Raw genomic sequence first — 6890 nt, forward strand, 5'->3', positions numbered from 1 at the left:
TGGCTCTACTTGAGAAGTCCCGTGATCTCTTCCTTGGGTTCGACTGACTTTCTAGAGCAGCTCACAGAACTCAGGGAAGCACGTACTTATGTTTACGTTATCATAAAGGATATTGCAGAAAACGCAGATGAGCTGCCAGAGAGAAGAGACAAAACGGGCTTGCCACTTGCAGGGACCTCCACGTGCTCAGCTGTCTAGGAGTTCTCAGAAGCCAGTCCCGTGGGGTTTTTATGGAGGTTCTTGGCATAGACACAATTGGTTAAATCACTGCTGATTGCTGGCATGATGGCGCATGCCTGTAATGTAAGCATATGGGAGGCTGAGGCAGGAAGATTGTTGCAAGTTTGAGACCAGCCTGGGCTACATAGTAAGGTCAAGGCCAGCCTGAATGGCACAGTGAGATCCTGTCTCAAAAAGACCAAAAAAAAAAAAAAGAAAAGAAAAAGAAAAAGAAAAAAACAATCACTGCTGATCAACTCAGCATTCAATTATTATAATTTTTTTTTTTGGTTTTTTTCTGGTACCGGGAATCAAACTCACGACCTTGCGCTTGCCAGGCAGGCACTGTGCTGCTGAGCTAAATCCCCAGCCCCCAGCATTCAATTCTTTGATCATACCTTGGTCTTTCTGGTGATTATCCCTATCCTAAAGTTCTCTAGGAGACCTCAGCCACTTTATCTCATTAGCATATGAGAGACACTCTGACCACCATGGAGATTTCCAGGGTTTTAAGAACTGCATGTCAGGAAATGGGTGAAGACTGACTGTATATTTCACAATATCATTACATATATAACAATATTACATAACACATGCAGTATTATAATAAAACAGAGTTAGTCCTCTATCATCAGTCCTCTATCATCAAACCTCTGGATTCAACCACAGATTCCACCACAAATTTTTAAAAATATTGTATCTGTATTGAAATGTATGAACTGTTTGCTTGTCATTATTGCCTAAACAGTATAAGATAGCAGCTATTTACATCACATTTATATTGTGTAAGTTCTTATAAGTGATCTACATTTAAATGCAGAAGCATGTGCCTAGGTTGTACGCAAATGCTGTACCATTTTATGTGAGGGACTTGAACATCCTCACATAAAGATTTTGGTATCTGAAAGGAGTGGGTCTTGGGACCAATACTGACATAATTGTACAATACAGTATATGTAATATATATCTGTATCTTCTGTTGAATTATTGCCCTAGAATATACTTAATTCTGGTGATTTCTTTGCAGAGGTAAACAGAAATTATAAATACACTATTCCATGGAATATTTTGTTTTGCAGAAATGGCCTGGAGCCTAGAAAAATTTTGAGAATCACTGGCTAGTACATATAAGTCAGCAAAAATATTAATGTTTCTAAGGTGATTAAAAATTGAATTAAACAGCCAGGAGTAGTGGCACACACCTGTAATCCCAGCACTCAGGCGGCTGAGGCAGGAGGATCGTTGTGAGTTCAAGGCCATCCTGGGCTACAAAATGAGCTCAAGGCCAGCCTGAACTGCATAGCGAGACCCTGTCTCAAAAAGACAAAAAAAAAAATTGCATTAAATACATTTTTTTGCCATTCAGAGTTTACAGTTTGGTGGGCACGCTACTCAGTTTGCCCTTGGGAAGATAACAGCAAGTTGGCAAGTGAGCTCCAAATTTAAAATGCAGTGTTAGGGTGCTGTGTGAGCCCCTACTACATGTTAGGCAATGTGATACATGATTTACTGGCATTATTCTATTTCACTCTCTATATGATATAGTTCCATTTTACAGAGGAGATTGATTTTTTTCAGAGCTAGCTATGTATTGCAGCACAGCTAGTACTGTTACACAGCTAACAAAGTACTAAAGAAATGTAAACTTCAGGACACATGCTCTTTTTTTTTTCCTTTTTGAGACAGGGTTTCACTATGCAGTTCAGGCTGGCCTTGAGCTCACTTTGTAGCCCAGGTGGGTCTCAAACTCACAACCATCCTCCTGCCTCAGCCTTGCAAGTGCTGGGATTATAGGTGTGCACCACCACATCGGTCCGGGACACATGCTCTTAACCACTCCATTAGGGAATCCAGGCCATTTAGGGGGAGAATGGCCAGAGAAGCTTCTCAATATAAATTATCTCTTAACTGAGGACATTTGCTTTCCAGTGTGTCTGAAAGGAGCTTGAGAGAATTAAAAGAAAACCGAATGCAGCCTCATCAATAGATGAGGCTCTTGTCTGGAAGTTTTCTCTCAACACGGTTATAAACAAATTCCTTTTAATAAGTGATTGTGTTGAGTGATGTACTTTCAAGCCAAATCAAGCAAGCAGAATCCATGTCCTTTGGAGACTGACCTCTGGGACCGTGCAGAGGACGTGGGTATTTGAACAATGAACCAAGAGCAGGTGCACTAAAGGCAGAATGAAATATCTGCCTGGTCTCCAGGCACTGGACTTTTCTGCTCTACCACAGCAGGCTTGCGAGGAGAAGGACGTCTTCGTGGAAGGGGTGGGAGATAAAAGTGCAGAACAGGCAGATGATGAATGCTGCCTTGGGCTTAATTTGAGAGACCAAAGATAGCTGGGTCTGACGAGTGGCACTAATGCCAACCCGTGTCCAATTTGGCCTCCAGCCCGGGGACTGTGTCTAACTCACCAATCAGAGAGGGAGCCCTTGTCCCACCCAGTGTCAGGCATTTATCAAACACTATTTCTTCCCCCAACACCCCTGCCCGCTGGCTCGGGGTGTTCCAATGGCCTGGGACTCAGGGAGCGGCTGTGTTGTGAGCTCTCCCTTTGATAAGCACACAGGATGTGTCCTCCTGGCTCCTGGCAGAAGCACTTGGGTCTGACCTCCCAGTGCTCCAGAACGGTACCAGCATGAATCCTGTCTTGTGAAGGTGGAGCCCCTTTCCTAGTGTTCTAGGAAGAAGATTCCATCAGTGCCTGCTAGATACCAATCTGTTCTCTTGGCTTAATCCAATCTATTTAATGTACTACAGGAAGTCTGTAACACCCCAGCAGTAAATTTCACTGCCAACAACTCCATCCTCTGGCTCCTGTTTTGCTGCAGCACATGTCAGTATAGAGCTCCATCGTCAGGGTCAGAGAGGTAGACAGAAGTCACTGCCTTCAGCATTTATTTTTCTAGTACAGCCATACCTTGGTACTCGACTGCTTTCAAACTCACTGCCTTTGGTACTGGACTCACTTTGGTGTGAAAAATTTTTCCCGGCACCCGTCAACTGTTTGCTACTCAATGTGCAAGCCAGAACTGTTTGGTGTCTATCGCCTCGTGACTTGCTGCCCTTTCCAGCCAAAGCAATTTGGTACTTGCCACGCCTCTCAGAACCAACTAATGATTTTTTTTGGTACCAGGAATCAAACTCAGGACCTTGTGCTTGCCAGGCAGGCGCTTATGCCACTGAGCTATATCCCTGGCCCAGAACCAGCTAATGATAAGTACTGAGGTACCCCTGCATTTATATATCACTGACCCTGTACCAGGCACCCTTCTTAAGGATTTTCTATTGTTAACTTAGGTTTTTTTTTTTTTTTTGTCTTTTTGAGACAGGGTCTCACTATGCAATTGAGGCTGGCCTTGAGCTCACTGTGTAGCCCAGGCTGGCCTCAAACTCGCAGCGATCCTCCTGCCTCAGCCTCCCGAGTGCTGGGATTACAGGCGTGCACCACCACGCCTGGCTTAACTTAGTTGATTAACTCATTTAACCTTCCTAACAATTTTGTGACACGTCTTGTTAGTTCATTTGGCAGATGAGGCACAGAGCAGTTGAATAATTCGTCTAATAATGCACAGCTAGGAATTGGCTGAGTTGATATTCAGAACCAGCAGACTAAAAAAAGAAAGACAAGAAAAGAAAAGAAAAAAAGGACTAGCGGGCAGAAGGACTCCAAAGTCCCTGCTCTTAACTACTGATCCACACTGTCTCCAGGAGAACTTCTGTTTTTTTTTTTTTGTTTGTTTGTCTTGGTCTTTTTGAGACAGGGTCTCGCTATGCAGTTCAGACTGGCCTTGAGCTCACTCTGTAGCCCAGACTGGTCTTGAACTCACAACAATCTTCCTGCCTCAGCCTCCTGCGTGCTGGGATTACAGGCGTGAGCCACCACTCCAGGAGAACTTCTGAGTGACTCCTGGCAGACATGCCTTAATGCCATAAGAAGGACATATGCTTTAAGACCCCCTCCCCACAAAGAAAAAGAAAAAGAAAAAAGATTGAAGGGCAGGCAGGCAGACAGAAACATAGCTGACAGGATCCGGTGAGGAACTGTAAAACTGACAGCGCAGAGAAGGGAAACCAGCACACCAAACTCCCTCTCCCACTGGAAGTGCCTGCCATTGCTCCTTTCTGCAGCCCTTGCATCTGGACTTTTAAGTAAGTTTCATTTACAAAGCAGTTCCTTCCGATACTGTCCGATATGGTGTTTCCCAAATCAACTCTTCTCCCCCATCCCTCACCTATCAGACACTTTACTTAATAAAAATGCCAAAGTCTTTGCCCACCGCACGTCAACAATGGCATGAGGCCTTTTTCTCCTCCCACCTGACAGGAGAAGCCCCAGATTAACAGCTGACAACTCTGACAGAGAACCCCTGGGATCGAGGCTCTCCACAAAACATTGCTTAGAGCAGACAGTGCCCTAACTCATTTACTTTTCAGTAAGAGGCCTTTGTTCTTCCTAAGCTGATATTTGTGTAACTTATTTTCAATTCTGATGTTTTCCTGGGCTGATGGTATGCAGGACAACACCCTGTGGCAATGCTGGGCTGCGGCAGTGAGTCTCAGCTCCCAGTCAGCCCCATCACCCAAGGGTGAAACAACTGTGACCCGCAGAGTACTGCATGGCTGAGCTGTGGGGTTCCGTAGGTTTGCTGTGGGAAGCGCATTTTATTCGAATGTAACTTCACTGTAAGCCAAGGAGAAACTGCACGTTATTTCATGGGAGTCCCCAGACAACTCTGCAAGGAAGAGATTACAGTGTACTTTTGGGAGAAAAGGACTGGGAATATAGCTCAGCGGTGCAGCGCCTGCCTGGCAAGGGTGAGGTCCTGAGTTTGATTCCTGGTACCAAAAGAAATAAAAGAAACAAAACCCAAAATACATTTTGGAGAAAGGAAATTCAGGCACAGAGAGGTGACACGAGTCCTGTAGTGAGTGTCCTGCACACCTTATTGTGTCCACCCTGGAACATGATTTCATTATCTTCCAGTGAGCCAGGAGTCTTTCCCATTTCCCGCCCTATCATATTACAGACTCAGTGATTTTTGAAAGGGTTTCCTCTTCGGCACTCCTTTGGGACATCAGACAACTAAGATGGTGAGGTACTGTGGTAAGCACAACCACGTATTTGCCTCAAAACCCGTGAATCACAATTTTTCAGTGGAGTTTTATGATCATAAGGATAGCTGAGGTCAGCAGAGCACTGAAGCTGGCACCATTGCAGATGGTCAACCAACATCATCTTAGAGCGAGGAGGCGTGGGCACGCCTATAATCTCAGCACGCAGGAGGCTGAGGCAGGAGGACCACTGTGAGTTCAAGGTCAGTCTGAACTACACAGTGAGACCCTGTCTCAAATAAAAACAAACAAACATTATCTTATTTATTCCTCACAACCACCATAAGAGGTAGGTATTATAATCCCTGGCATCACAGAAGAAGGAACAGGCTTAGAGAAGTGAAAGAACTGACTCAGGATCACAAAGCCATTAGGTGGTGGAATCTGGATTCAAATCCAGAAAAATTGGTCAGCAGCTCTTCACTGTTGCAGGAGACCACACAGCTTCTGCTAGGAGTAAAGGAGATGAACACTGTGCACATTTTATTCCCTTTAAAATTTTATTCTGTAATATTTAAGATAGAACAGGTGTCCCCTCATTTTTTTTTGCTATCAGGAATTGAACTCAGGACCTTGCGCTTGCCAGGCAAGCACCGTGCCTCTGAGCTATGTCCCCAGCTGGGTGTTTCCTCATTAATTCAGTAAACATTAAATATACACACATAATATAGTCATATGTCACTGATGACAGGTATATATTCTAAGAAACGCTTCTCTAGGCAATTTTGCCATTGTGTGAGCACCATACTGTGTACACACACAAGCCTAGATAGTATAGGCTATCTGGTATACCTCTTATGGTATATGTAATCCATTGCCATAAATGTCTTTATATGGGGCATGGTTATATATCTATTTCCCACTGTGAGCCAAGAATTATGGATGTACCAACAGATTCTCCCAGATGGATCCAGGACAGAGTTAAAGCAATGTTAGAAAACCTATGTCTGACATGACCCTGGGTCAGCCTCAGAAAGGGGATGTACAGTATTAAAAGACACTGCCATAAAATAAACCAAGGAGAGGGCTGAGGATATAGCTCCGTGGCGCAGTGCCTGCCTGGCAAGCACAAGGTCCTGAGTTCTATTCCCAGTAACTAACTAATTAAATAAATAAATAAAAATAAACCAAGTAGAGAGAAGAAAGTCACTTGGCTTAGTTAGCTTAGTTAGTCACTTGGCTTAAGACAACTCAGATGATTCCTGCCAACCTCTAGCTAAGTGACCTTGGACAGGGAACTTCTCCTGTCCCTGTTCTGTTAAATAAACAGGGTTAGTCGACGAAATCAAATTCCGGGCCAAACAGTATCCCTGACCCCTGTAACTAAACTACGAGAGGGTGCCCGAGGCTCTCCTACCTTGTGCTACCCCATTCCCGACGGCAGGGGCGCTGTCCAGGCCCGAAGAGCGTTCGCGACCCGATAGCGCGTGTCCCTCGTCGCACGCCGTCGCCCGCGCCGCCGCCCGCGGAGCCGAAAGGAGGTGGAGCTGGTGCTGTCCCGGCTCCCGAGCAGGGCGGCAGCCGAGGAGGCGGCGCGGCGGGTCGGGGCGGC

The sequence above is a fragment of the Chinchilla lanigera genome, unplaced genomic scaffold (assembly GCF_000276665.1).
Source record: "Chinchilla lanigera isolate Chin_1 unplaced genomic scaffold, ChiLan1.0 scaffold00080, whole genome shotgun sequence".
In the NCBI taxonomy this organism is placed as follows: domain Eukaryota; kingdom Metazoa; phylum Chordata; class Mammalia; order Rodentia; family Chinchillidae; genus Chinchilla; species Chinchilla lanigera.